The sequence below is a fragment of the Humulus lupulus genome, chromosome 1, assembly GCF_963169125.1.
Source record: "Humulus lupulus chromosome 1, drHumLupu1.1, whole genome shotgun sequence".
In the NCBI taxonomy this organism is placed as follows: domain Eukaryota; kingdom Viridiplantae; phylum Streptophyta; class Magnoliopsida; order Rosales; family Cannabaceae; genus Humulus; species Humulus lupulus.
In genome coordinates, this window is record NC_084793.1 from 20,915,403 (window position 1) to 20,930,734 (window position 15,332).

Here is a 15,332-nt window from a genome sequence, read left to right on the forward strand (position 1 = left end):
CTTAGTAAAAATAATATTCATAAGTTACAAATCTTAGTAAATTGAAAACAAATAAACATAATTGGGCGCTAAGTGTGACATCATTTTTTATTAATAAGTTCTAAATTTTAGCCATAATATTCATAATGTATAAATCTTATTGAACATATTAAACATATTATGCTTCATTGTAAGTGTGACAATATTTTTAATTAAATAAGTGGGTTATCTTAGTCATAATATGACTAAGTCATAAATCTTAGTCACTAGTTACTCATTATGAGTCACTATGTCACTAGTAAGTCTAAGATCAGTCCACCATTACTCGTTCTGAGTGTCTAGGGCACTAGTAAGTTTAAGATTAGAACATCATTACTCGTCTCGAGTGTCTAGGGCACTAGTAATGTGAGATTAGTACACCATTAATAGTTATGAGTGTCTGGGGCACTAGTAAATGTGAGATTAGTACACCGTTACTCGTTCCAAGTGTCTAGGGCACTAGTAAGTTTAGAATTAGTACACCATTACTCGTTACGAGTGTTTAGGGCTCTAGTAAGTGTGAGAATAGTACACCATTACTAGTTTCGAGTGTCTGGGGCACTAGTAAGTTTAGGATTACTACACCTTTACTTTTTCCGAGTGTTTAGGGCACTAATAAGTGTGAGATTAGGACACCATTACTCGTTTCGAGTGTCTATGGAACTAGTTAGTTTAGGATTAATATACCATTACTCATTCTGAGTGTCTGGGGCACTAGTAAGTGTGAGATTAGTACACCATTACTCGTTCCGAGTGTCTATGGCACTAGTAAGTTTAGGATTAGTACACCATTACTCGTTCTGAGTGTCTAGGGCAGTAATAAGTGTGAAATGAGTGCATCATTACTAGTTTTGAGTGTCTAAGGCACTAGTAAATTTAAGATTAGTACACCATTACTCGTTCCGAGTGTCTTAGGTACTAGTAAGTGTGAGATAAGTACACCATTACTAGTTCTGAGTGTTTGTGGCACTAGTAATTGTGAGATTAATACACCATTACTAGTTCTGAGTGTCTCAAGCACTAGTGAGTGTGAGATTAGTACACTATTACTAGTTCCCAGTGTCTAGGCACTAGTAATTGTGAGATTATTACACCATTACTAGTTTTGAGTGTCTAGGGCACTAGTAAGTGCGACATTAGTAATCAATTACTCATTCTGAGTGTTTAGAGCACTAATAAGTTTAAGATTAGTACACCATTACTCGTTCCGAGTGTCTGGGGCACTAGTAAGTGTGAGATTAGTACACCATTACTCATTTCGAGTGTCTAGGGCACTAGTAAGTTTAGGATTACTACACCTTTAATTTTTTCGAGTGTTTAGGGCACTAGTAAGTGTGAGATTAGGACACCATTACTCGTTTCGAGTGTCTATGGCACTAGTTAGTTTAGGATTAATACACCATTACTCGTTTTGAGTGTCTAGGGTAGTAGTAAGTGTGAGATGAGTACACCATTACTAGTTCTGAGTGTCTAAGGCACTAGTAAATTTAAGATTAGTACACCATTACTCGTTCCGAGTGTCTTGGGTACTAGTAAGTGTGAGATAAGTACACCATTACTAGTTCTGAGTGTTTGTGGCACTAGTAAGTGTAAGATTAATACACCATTACTAGTTCTGAGTGTCTCGAGCACTAGTAAGTGTGAGATTAGTACACCATTACTAGTTCCCAATGTCTAGGAACTAGTGATTGTGAGATTTATACACCATTACTAGTTTTGAGTGTCTAGGGCACTAGTAAGTGCGACATTAGTGATCAATTATTCGTTCTAAGTGTCTAGGGAACTAGTAAGTTTAAGATTAGTACACCATTACTCGTTCTGAGTGTCTGGAGCACTAGTAAGTGTAAGATTAGTACACCATTACTCGTTCTGAGTGTCTAGGGCACTAGTAAGTTAACGATTTGTACACCATTACTTTTTTTGAGTGTTTAGGGCACTTGTAAGCGTGAGATTAGTAAACCATTACTAGTTCCGAGTGTCTGGGGCACTAGTAAGTGTGAGATTAGTACACCATTACTAGTTTCGAGTGTCTGGGGCACTAGTAAGTGTGAGATCAATACACCATTACTAGTTCCGAGTGTTTGGGGAATAAGTAAGTGTGAGTTTAATACACCATTACTATTTCTGAATGTCTGAGGCACTAGTAAGTGTGAGATTAGTACACCATTATTCGTTCTGAGTGTCTGGGGCATTAGTAAGTGTGAGATTAGTACACCATTTCTAGTTCAGAGTGTCTGGGGCACTAGTAAGTGTGAGATTAGTATACCATTACTAGTTCTGAGTGTCTGGGGCACTAGTAAGTTTAGGATTACTACACCATTACTCGTTCCAAGTGTCTAGGGCACTAGTAAGTTTAAGATTAGTACATCATTACTCGTTCCGAGTGTCTAGGGCACTAGTAAGTGTGAGAATAGTACACCATTACTCGTTTTGAGTGTCTAGGGCATTAGTAAGTTTAGGTTTAGTGCACCATTACTCGTTAGGAGTGTCTATGGCATTAGTAAGTGTTGGGGGAGAGTGAGATAACACCACCACAAAAAATAGAATCTACACAAATTTTGGATTGACAGAGACTTAAAAAAGATTGAGAAAGAACTTGCAAACCCTAGTAGAACAATGGTGTTCTTCAAGTTTTGATAAAGCTTCAAACCCTAGGCAAATTACCACTTTGAACAAATCCTTTGAGCAAACCAAAACACAAACCAAGGCTTATACACGTTGTAGAACGTTGTCCTAATACTCTATTTCCTAGCAACCATTGATGCTTGAGGCCTTCTCTTTGAGGAAATGGGGATTGAGATTGAACAAGTCTTCAACTCTCTAAGTCAAGAACTTTCTTGGAGAGTTCTTGGAGAAAACTAGAGATTCTTGGAGCTAGAGAGGGAATGAGGCTAGAGAGAGATTAGAGAGAGTGATCAAGTCTCCCAAATCACTATTTTTTATTTATATATAGTATAGGCACCGTCATTAGGTCTAACCAATAGGATTAGACTTGCAAAACACATTATTTTGAGCATTTATGTAAATCCATGTAATACAACAGGCGAATCGTCGCCTGCTAGGGTTTCTGGAAACCCTAGCTTCTAGGCGATGTGTCGCCTCCTGGGTGGCGATGTATCGCCACTCCCTCTGACTTTGGACACTACCAAAGGTCCAAAAAATGCTCCAAATGCCACCAAAATTTTTGGGAACCCTTAGATACTTTTATGTATCACTTTGGACCCAAATTTGCATTTTCTAAGTGCCTACAATTTGAAACTCAAATTCACATCTTCACTATGTGAATTCTACTAAGTGTTTATACCTTGCTTGTATCTTAACACTTCATCATTTGTATTTAACCAATCATAACAATCCCCCACTTGGTTAAATACAAGCCACATTCTCTAGCTTAAACAGTTTTGGTGCATAAAATAAAGTGTCTTTCAGTATGAACTTTTTCTTAGTGAATATACCATAAAGTATTATCGAAATCATTAGTTGCTTAGAGCTTGAACCAAGTATTCCATATGATAACACCAGTGATACCTCACACACCTCCACCACATCTTTTGTTTTCCCACTTTCTCGCTTAGCACTATCATGGCCATGTGCTCATCTCTTCATGGACTGTCTGGGGAGAAACTCCAACTCCCATGAGAGGCGGCACCACCTCTAAGTCCACATAGGTGAATTTCTTACAACATATTTGCTACCTTTATAGATGCTGGTTACACTCAACTAAACTTCATTAAAAGCCTTAGGCTTAACCCTAACTTGGTAGCAACCAACACTAACTATCTCAGATGGAACTCATCATAAATTTTAGTGTTGAAACTATTCACTTATCAATGACTTGTTCTTACCCGTTGAGCTCTTTCCCTTGATTTGTACAAGTTAAGAGTTCGGTTTCCATCAGTGGTGAATCTATTCTTCTAGGAGTTTCAATCCCATCTCTTTTGAAGTAGAATTTACTAACTATAACGACCCAAATTCCCTAATGTAGCTTAGTGCCTGGATTAGGGGGCCAGGAGGGACATAATTGATTTATTATGAAATTAAATGATTATATGATGATAATTGCATGCATGTGGGTTCACTTATCATTAAAAGGGCATTTTGGTAATTTGGCCCGCTGATGGCATATTTGTATATTTCCATGCATGTTGGTGAGGTATGGATGAGGCCACATGTTTGATCTATTCGGCATGAGACGATCTTAGAATTCAAGTTAGCGGTTTGGTCATAAAGGGGTTATTTACCGGGCTAAGGGTAAGTCTCGGGGTAATTGATGATTAGTACATTACCGGGAATTAAAGGGTAATGGGATATGATTTATTAACTATTTGAGAATATTGGGAATAACGGGAATTGGAAGACGTTAATTATAATTAACGGGATTAGACGGGAAAGGACAGTTTTTCCCTTGGGGGCTATTAAGAAGTTAAATTAGGCTTGGCAGCATTTTGGTCTTTTGACCAAGGGTTATATGTTGAGTTAGAAAGTTTTAGAAGCCTTAGGAGCAAAATAGAGCAGTTGGTTCGTTCTCCCTCCCGATCATTTCTTCCTCTCTTTTCCATTGAATTTTTGAAGAAAGATTGAGGGTTCAAACTTGGGAATCAAAGCTTAAGGTTCTAAGCTAGTGTTCAGCCATTGAAGGGGATTCAAATCTAAGTTTAAGGTAAGGTTTCAGCCATGGTTTTTTTCCTAGTTGTTGACTGCGTTTTTAGCCAACGACGTGAGAACGTCAAATACGACAAGCCTTCAAGAGAAATAAAAACGACACAGACGGTTTAAACAAGAAAAGTAAATAACACAGGAGATTTTTATAGTTGTTCAGCCCCGATTGTCGGTAATAGCCTAATCCACTTAGAGTTGTGATTTATAGATCCGTACTCAAGATCAGATGGACTGAGCCAACTGAGTTTCTTCAGTACAGATTGCAAAAATACAAGAATTCTCTCTTATTTCAGCACTTTCTCTCTCTAGAATACTCAGACCCAATTTTCTCTCTCTAGAAAGAAGAAGTGGAAGAAGAAGCCTCTCTCATCCATAAGCCCTCTATTTATAGGCCTGGGATACTCAACTGATATCCCCTTTAGATAGGGATATTTTATTATTCATCTTATATTTATATTACAAGAAATATTTAAAATACAACTGATTCCTCAATTTGAGTGAGGAATGAGAGATTCCCGGATGCTTAGACCAACTCTTGCTGAAGTCGTTCCGGGGATTTTGACGTAGTCTCACATGCATGTTGATTACTCCTTCAAGCTTTCCTTGGACCAAGGTGATACAAGCTTGGCTCTCCTCGAACCAAGGTGGTCCGAGCCAACTCCCTTAGCACCTCACCTCGGGCAACTTTGAGGCAACCTCCTCCATGACATGTCCGATCGGACATGGTGACCTTCTCCTCGGACCAAGGTGGTCCGAGGCATCCTTCTCTCTTGCTTCTCTCCTCGAACAAGTCCGAGCATACCTCCTCCATTCAAGGTCCCTTCGGACGTTGTGGCCTTCTCCTCGGACCAAGGTGGTCCGAGGCATCCTCCTTGGCATCTCACCTTGGACAAGTCTGAGGCACTCTCCTTTAGCATCTCCCAACTATGTCCGATCGGACATTGTGTAGGCTCTCCTTGTCAAAATCTAAGTCTCCATTCTTGACTTGCATGGGACTCCTCCTCCTTAGCTACTTACCTTGGACACTTTCGAAACAACACTTAGGAAACCTTGGGAGGCTTACCTCGGACACACCCTTGGGGTCTCCTAGGACCACATACTCCTTGGGGTCTCCTAGGACCACTTTCTCCTTGGGGTCTCCTAAGACCACTTTCTTGAGTTCTCCTCGGACCTCATCCTTGGGTTCTCCTAGGATCACTCTCTTTAGCCTCCTAGGATGCATTTTGTCATCTTTATTGCCATGCCATTGATCTCCAATTTTTGGGTATAACACTAGTTTTTGCTCTGTTTTTCAGCTGGTTTTTAGTTGATATTTTGGACTGAAGAGATAGGAATTTGATGAGGTTTTAAATGGTTTAAAGATTAGGTTTTGTTGGTTGAGTGATGGGTAAGTTGTGGTAATGCTTGGGTGTGATTTCTAGGTTGATTGGTGAAGGTTTTTGGCTGGTTTTAATGGAGAAAATGGTAGGGGGGCTGTGTTCGTGTGGTCAAGTCGCGACTTAGCCCAGGCAAGTCGCGACCCGCCCTTGGAACACCAGGCAGATTGCTCTCTGACTTGGGGGTGTGTCGCGACTCACTAGGCCAAGTCGTGGCCCACCCATTCCTTTTGTGCCAGGGAGGAGTTTTTCAAGGGTTAGGCTCGGGGTTCTTTTCCTAAGGCTCGGGATCGAATCTACTAACCATTTTAGTACGATTCGAGGTCCTGGGAGCGAGGTTTTAGATTATAAACCTTTTATGAATTATTTTATTAATGGAATTCCATATTTAGTTATGACTAGGTGGCCGCTAAGGAACTTAAGGACTGATCGTTCTCAAAGATCGTTCTTTTATTATTTATCGCTTGAACCAAAGGAAAGAAAATTGCACCCAGTATGGGACATGCATGGTTATTGATGAAGCATGTTGAGTGCTCTATATATTGACATTGATTGCATAGTAAATGCATAACATCTTGGCTTATTTGTGTATGGTACTGACTTATTAGTCAGAGAACGACAATGGTGCTTAGTATTGATCCTGAAGCTGTGACTTACCAGTCAAGTTCAGCGGTGATATTAGCATTGGTCGTATGGTATTGACTTAAGTGTAACACCCTAAACTCCAGGGACTGTTACGGTGCGCATTTTGAACAGTGTTAAACTCGCTAACCGAGTCATTTGGCCATAATTATGTAACATATGATTAGCGGTTTAAGATTAAAATTTTTGGTTAAGATATAATGTTTCACTAAAATGTTTAACGTATACATTGGGATCCCAAAAATATAATTTAAAAGGTTTATTACAAGAAAATATTTACAACCAGCCGATCTAAGCGGCAAAACAGGGTTTAACCCTAGTTCCTCTTTAAACCCTCGGCCGTGGCGGTTGAGCAGTCACATATGTACACATCGTCACCTAAGCTCTCCAACTCATGGATGGTCCAGCTTTCTTTTGCCTTTACCTGTACCACATAGCACCCGTGAGCCGAAGCCCAGCAAGAAAACTCAATATGCTCATGATCAGTAATATCATGTCATCAAATCATAAAGTGCATGCCTAGCAATAATAGCCTTCATCACACATGCAAATAAGTTCAAGTAATGATGGGGTATCCAGGATAATGAATCCTGCCCTCCTGAGTGGATGACTATCAAGTCAATCCTAATAAGATAAGTGATTTAACACCGGTGGTTCCGACAACCATGCTAGGCTTATAGCCCTAAATAGAAGAGTGACAGTTGTAAAAGTCACTAAGGTGGGTTTTGTTCCCTTTACAAATAAGTGATCACGTCACTAGCTTAAACAAAATAAGTGATTGATAAGCAAGCCACCAATGCAAACCAATCGGGTGACCATAGAGTCACTACTGTGGGTTTCGTTCCCTTTAGCCATGTGACTACACAGTAACCTGGGCCTTCTGGTCCTGGCTCTGAGTAACTAGTCATAGACTAGACAAGCGCTTTTAGTTTTCATCGAACTTAGGGTCGGTTCGGCATTAATGCTCATAATGAGTCATTCAATGTAGATGTCGATTAGATCTAATCTTTCATCGGCTCTGCTTTCACGACGCTTATGCCACTCCTGACTCTTGGGTCAATAACACACGACCAGTGCTCAAAACTACAGTCAAACTTGACTAGTAAGTCACAGCTTCACAGCTAGTTCTGACACCATTGCCGATTCTGGCTAGTAAGTCAGTGCCACGCACAAGTAAGCAATGCTACCAGGCATATATCATATGTCAAATATCTGAATACATGGCATTCAGCATGCTTACTTAACAATTGTTAGCATAATTAGGATCATGCACAAACACAGAGACTCAAGCTCTGATCAATCTCATATTTAACATTCATGGCATGCCTGTAGCGTCCCAAATTTGCTAATAAGGCTTAGGGCCTTGATTAGCGTGCCTGGAGGGCGATAATTGATTTATTTTGTTAATATGTGAATTTGATAAGTATGTGATTAGAAATGCATGTTTAGGTGAATTAAATATGCATGTGGGCCCCATTTGGTTGCTAGGGGCATATTTGTAATTTTAGCCCGTTGAGGGCATAAATGCAATATTTATGTATATTATGATTGATACCACGTGTGAGTGGTGATATAATTGTGTTGCACGATTTGAGACGGTCCTAGGGAGCAGTTTAGCCAGAAAGTCACAACGGGGTCAAATACTCGGCTCGGGAGGAGCCTAGGGCTATTTTGGGTATATAATATAGGTTTTGGATTTATTAAGTATCGGGTAGTAATTTAGTAATGATTCGAGTATGCTGGGATTAGCGGAAATTTTTAGGTATACTCGAGGACTTAGCGGGATTTGGGTGAAATGACAGAATTGCCCTTGAGGTTAGTATAAGAATTTTATTATGGGAAAGGGCAAAATGGCAATTTGGCCTTAGGAGAAGATAACCTTGGCTGAGGAGAGGTTATTCACATTTTTTTTTTAACACTTAGGCTTATTCATGAGTTTTCTGCTGGAAGTCTAGAGAGAACCAAACTAGAAGGAAGGTGAAGAAGAGCTAATCTTCTTTGGGGTCAAGGAAGGAATTCAAGGCTGAAGTTGGGGCAACTATAGTCAAGCATAGGCCAAGATTAATTCAGAGGTAAGGCTTCATCTCTGGTTTTGAGTCTCCTTGCATGTTTTGAGAGTTTGGGTTGAGTGCTGAAAATTGGATTTGTGGCTTAGTGATTGTGAAGTTCAGCTTGGGAATCAAGGGATTTAAGCTTGGAGTTGGACTTGGAGGTAGCTCAAGGTCGAGATTCTACTTGAGGTAAGGATTCCATGCATCTCTGAAGTTTATTTTCTGGTGTGGTTTAAGTTTTCTGAAGGGTGGTTTAAGTTTTATAAAGTGTGGTTTAAGTTTTTGTAAATTTTTAAACCACTAGGTGATTCTTGGGTTTGATTGTGTCTTTGGGCTTGTTGTTGTTGTTTCTGAGTTTCTATACTGTTTATTTGAGGTTTTAGGTCGAATTGGCACTTTGGTGTACCTTGGTATTGATTTGGAAGAGTTTTGGCTCGGGAAAAATGTTGGGAAAAACCCAGTTTTCTGGGTTCGCGTATGAGCGCTACGGCCCTGTTCTTCCGTGCCGCAGCACTAGGTTGAATCAGGACAGGGGAAGCTTGCTGGGCGCCGCGACCCCTATAGGGCTATGCCGTGGTGCTAGGCCAATTTCAGGAGTTGGGAATTTGTGTTTTTGGGGTTTTGGCTCAGGGGCCTCGGGGGGCGCTTTCGCTACCTTATGTGGGGAAACGGGAGGTCCTGAGAGCACAGGATTGGTTCTGAGGGATGATTATGAATTGGTTAGTAATGAGAGTGCTACGTATGTGTTGTGACTAGGTCTTCAGCAAGGCTCGGGTTAGAGGACTGTGCTCGGGATTTCGGTGCTCAAGAAGCTCGAGACATAGGTAAGAAAACTGTTGTACCCGTAGAGCAGGGCAAGGCCCATAGTTGTGTTGCAGAGCACGACCCTATATGATTGTGTGCAGGGCGTAGCCCCATTGACTATGTTAATACATGTTTAAGTGTTTGTTTAATTATGCTGTGTGTGCATATATGTGAATGAACGACAAGAGTTGGGAACGGTGAAGGCTGAGAACGACAAGGGGTCGGGAGCAGCGTTTAGCACGCGGAGTGCGAGTTGCCAGGGTGAGACCCTAAAGAATACCTGGGATATCCTCACGGTGTAGACCACGAACCCAGGGCCTGGTAAAGCGCCTGGGACGGCATGGTCGTATGTGTTTAGCCTGTTGGCGAATTTGTTATATGCTGAATAATTTATATGCATATGTTATTTATTTGTGTGGAGTTTTCTTGCTGGGCTTTGGCTCACGGGTGCTCTGTGTAACACCCTAAACTCCAGGGATCGTTACGGTGTGCCTTATAAACAGTGTTAAACTCGCTAATCGAGTCATTTGGCCAAAATCGTGTAACTAAGTATGGTTAGCGATTTAGGGATTAAAAATTTTGGTTAAGATATAACGTTTCATTATAACGTTTACTGTATACATTGGGATCCCAAAAATATAATTTAAAGGTCTATTACAAGAAAATATTTACAACCAGCCGATCTAAGCGGCAAAACAGGGTTTAACCCTAGTTCTTCTTTCAACCCTTTGTCGTGGCGGTCGAGCAGCCGCATATGTACACATTGCCACCTAAGCTCTCCAACTCAAGAATGGTCCAGCTTTCTTTTACCTTTACCTGCACCAAATAGCACCCGTGAGCCGAAGCCCAGCAGGAAAACTCAATATGCTCATGAACAGTCATATCATGTCATCAAATCATATCTGGCATGCCTAGCAAATATAGCTCTATTCAAGCATGCAAATAAATTCAAATAATGCTGAGGAATCTAGGATAAGAAATCCTGGCCTCTTGATTGGATGACTATCAAGTCAATCCTAATTAGATGAGTGATTTAACACTGGAGGTTCTGGTAAACCATACTGAGTGACTGACAAGCAATTCACCACGGGGCTCAGCACCCACAACCATGCCAATGATGATCATTATGATCATACAGAGCTTATAGCCCTGAACAGATGAGTGAATATCACTTTGAGGTTTTGTTAAACCATAATGAGTGATTGACAAGCAAGTCACTACGGGGCTCAGCACCCACAGCCGTGTGAGGAAACCATCACCTGGGCTTTCTAGCAATGGCTTTAATCAGATGAGTGATTTAACACTTAAGGTTCTAGTAAACCATACTAAGTGACTGATGGGTAAGTCACTAGCTTAAACAGATGAGTGACTGATGGGTAAGTCACACGGGGCTCGGCACCCATAGCCATGTGACTAAACAGTCACTAGGCTCTAAATGACTAGCCTTTGGCTAGACAAGCGCTTTTAGTTTTCATCGAACTTGAGGTCGGTCCGGCATTAATGCTCATTTGAGTTATTCAATGCAGATGTCGATTAGATCTAATCTTTTATCAGCTCTGCGTTCATAACACTTATGCCATTTCTGACTCTTAGGTCAGTAAAACGCGACCAATGCCGATCCTGACTAGTTAGTCAGTGCCACACACAAGTAAGCAATGCTACAAGGCATATATCATATGTCAAATATTCGAACACATGGCATTCAGCATGCTTACTTAACAATTGCTAGCACAATTAGGATCATGCATAAACACAGAGACTCAAGCTCTAATCAATCTCATATTCAATATTCATGACATGCCCTAATCACATGTTAATAGTGCATCACATGCATCACATTTAAACATCCAACATGCATCAAGAATAACCATGCATGTCATATACACAAGGTGCAATTTCCTTACCTTTGGTCCAAGCACAGGTTACCAATAAATGAGCCACAAACACGATCCTAATTTCAAGCCCCTAGTGATAACCTAGTCACAACCATAATATAAAACCTCATCAAAATGAGTAAATAAATACTTCCGTACCAAGTCCTAGCCTCCGAGACGTCGAATCCTACCAAACTGGGTAGTAAGATCGATCCCGAGCCCTTAGGTTTAAGTTCCCATGATTAAAAACCCATTTTGGCCATTTTTCCCCTTTTGAGCCGCAGCCCCAAACATTAGAGCTGCAACCCCACTCAAGTCAGGCCCGAAAATCTTCTCTGACAGTAATTATAGCCGCAGCTCTACCCAATAGAGCCATAGCTCAAATAGCCCAGCAACCCCAAACCACCAGCTTCTTCAAGCTTGAGCCACGGCGCCCAAGAATAGAGCAGCGACTCAACCTCAAACCCAGCTAGAAAACCTCCATTTCTTCATTTAAAAACCTTCCAAAAACCTACCCAAACATATCCAAATCCCAAAATCAAAGTTTTCAAACATCCCCATGATCCAAAACCAACAAAACCCAAGCCTCAATCAAATCAAAAACTCATCAAAACACAAAATCCAATTCAAGCTTAAAAACTTTAATAAATTAGAACTTAAAACTTGAATTACCTCTGATTGAGTTGTTCCCAACTAAATCCTCTGGCTAATAAGCTTCTAATCTTGCCTAAGATCGCTATGCCTCGATCCTCGCTTGAATCCGAGTCCTAGAACTCAAGTTTCCTTCAAAAATGCGATCGGGAGACGAATATGGAACTTAGAGGGAGAGAGAACTTACTGAATGTTCTTTTTATTTCTTAAAAGGTTACTTCAAGCTTAAGTAGCCTCAAACAAAACCTAACGCTCGGGGTCCCGAAAACGTCCCCGGGGGCAAAATAGTCAAAACCTCCAGAATTTCTCCCTGATCTTACTAACTCCCAATTTATCATCAAATACTTGTTCCCATTACCCAATAACCCGGTAATGCTAAATACCCCTTGACTCACTCTGAGTCAAGCATAAATCCCGTTGTGACTTTCCCACTAGCTTACCTCCTAGGATCGTCTCGTGCTGAGTAACCCTAGCGTAACCAAATAATAATAAAGCACCACACACATATCACATATATGCCAATTATGCCCAAAATGGGCAAAATATGAAAATCATCCAATTAATCAGAAATGGGTTCACATGCATATTTAATACATCTAACACATGCATATTATCATTTAATAGCATTATAAATCAATTATGGCCCTCCCAGCCTCCTAATCAAGGTCTTAACCTTATTAGGAAATTTGGGGCATTACACTCTGTGGTGCAGGTAAGGGCAAGGGGAAATTCGACCAACCATGAGTACGGAGAGCATGAAGCAACGCATACATGTCTGGTCTGCCTAGCTGCCACGACCAGGGGTATTTTTGGGAGATGTTTTGTATTAAATCTTATTTTGTCGTGTAGTCGACTTTAATCATATTTTGAGTTGTAAATATTTATAAGTAGTATTTTGGGATCCCGAATGTTAAACGCTTTATAATTTTCAAAGAATGACTACATTTTCAAATTGTGTGATTTAAATACAGTTTAGTTACACTTTTGACCTAAATTCTTGACTAGCAAGTTAAATGCACATTTTAAACTCACTTAGTAACGACTCTAAGGTAATAGGGCATTACAACTTGGTGTCAGTGACAAGCTCAACTCAGGGTTGGTTGGTAATGATTGAATTATATGCTTGATTATGTGCTTAAATGCCCTGTTTTCCTGCTTATTTTATATAGAGCATGATAAATGAGTTAACATATGCATGATGCCAGGGCATGGCCCGTTGAGTGTTATATGCTATTTGTATGTTATGTGATTTGCTATTTTTGGTTGGCTGATGTGATTGGGAAGTGGTTTTGGATGTTGTTATCATGCCTGATGAGTAGCGTCGTTGATTGAAGGCATATTGTTGTGATGCCTCAACAATCATTGAGACTCCGCGACAGCAAGGCTGAGGATGACAAACAGGGTCAGGACCCTCCACCTGCCCCACAGAATTGGCAGAAAATGTTTGTCAAAATGGAAGTAAGATTGCAACGAACAGAGGAAGAACTTTGACAGTTGAGGCAGCAGGCCCCTCCTTAGGCCACTGGGTTGCCAGTTCAGCAGGCTATGGCGCCAGTGCCAGTTCAGCTTGTTATGGAGAATAGGTGGGAACCTTTGTATGAGAGGTTCAAGAAGCAGCATCCTCCTACCTTCGAGGGTGGATCAGACCCATTGTGGGTAGAGCAGTGGATGAATATGATTTCCTCCATCTTGGATTTTATGAGGGTGGAAGGGAACGAGAGGGTAGCTTGTGCCAGCTACATATTCAGAGAAGATGCCCGCATTTGGTGGGATGTAGTGACTCAGAGGAGGAATGTGGCAGTTATTACTTGGGAAGAGTTTAGAAACATCTTTAATGAAAAGTATTACAGTGTTGCAGTCCAAGCTGCGAAGGTTGACGAGTTCATCAACCTGACTCAGAACCGGTTGACCGTTACTGAGTATGCTCTGAAATTTGACCGGTTGGCAAAAGTTTACACCGGATTTGGTGCCGACTAATGCGGCAAGAAGGGATAGGTTTGTGCGAGGATTGAATGTTATGATCGCCCGTGATGTTAAGATTACCTTGGACCTAGAGACTACTCTTATGCTCAGGTAGTGGACAAGGCCCTTACTGCTGAGGGGGCCGAGGATCAGATTTGGAGAGAAGGAAATGCTAGGCGCGATGCCAGAAGGATGGTGCCTCCTTTTACTGGATCTAGTCGAGGTAGCGGCCCCAGTGAGTAGAAGAGAAAGGCCTCAGATTCCTTCATTCCTCCTAGCTCGGATAGGAGGGCCTGGGGTGCATTTAGTGGCCGTCAGGGCGAGGGTGACAACTGGAGGAGTTTTCCAGTGTGTCCTCGGTGTAGACGACGACATCAGGGAGTGTCCAGGATCAGGGCCTGCTTTACTTGTGGGAGTGTCAGCCATCTGAAGAAGGACTATCCACATGCCAGAAAGGAAGAGCAGAAGTAGGGTGACAACCTCGCTCCTGCCTGAGTATTCACCTTGACTCAAACTGAGGTGGAGGCTAGCCCCTCATTCGTGACAGGTTAGGTTTCTAGTGCTAGTTCATATTTTACTACGTTGATTGATTCGGGAGCTACCCATTCATTTGTGTCTGCTAGAGTGATAGATCAGGTGTGTAGACCTAGTGATTTGTATGCTAGGGGTTTTCAGACTCTGTTGCCGACTGGGGAAGTGGTAGTCTCTAGGAGATGGATTAAAGCATTGCCAGTAGAGATAGATGGTGGGGAATTGTCGGTGGATCTGATTGAGTTAGTGATGGATGACTTCGATATGATTCTAGGGATGGATTGGTTATCGGAGTATGGGGATACGATTGATTGCAAGCGCAGAATGGTGACTTTTGAACCAGAAGGGGAGGAACCCTTTGTATTTGTGGGGACAATCAGTGGACCGCGGCTACCTATGATTTCAACACTGAAGGCTAGAGACCTGATGCAGAAAGGTTTCATAGCATTCCTAGCAAACATTGTGGATACCTCTAAGGTTGTGTCGGTTGGACCGGGTGAGACCAGATTGGTATGTGAGTTTCTAGATTTATTTCCAGCAGACCTACCAGGGTTGTCACCGCAGCAGGAGATTGAGTTTGTTATAGAGTTGGCGCCAGGAGTGGAGCCAGTATCTTGGACACCTTACAGAATGGCTCCGGCGGAGTAGAAGATTTAGTTGCAAGAGTTACTGGATTTAGGGTTCATCAGACTGAGTTTTTCGCCATGGGGTGCTCCAGTGTTGTTTGTCAAGAAGAAGGATGGATCTCTTAGGATGTGTATTGA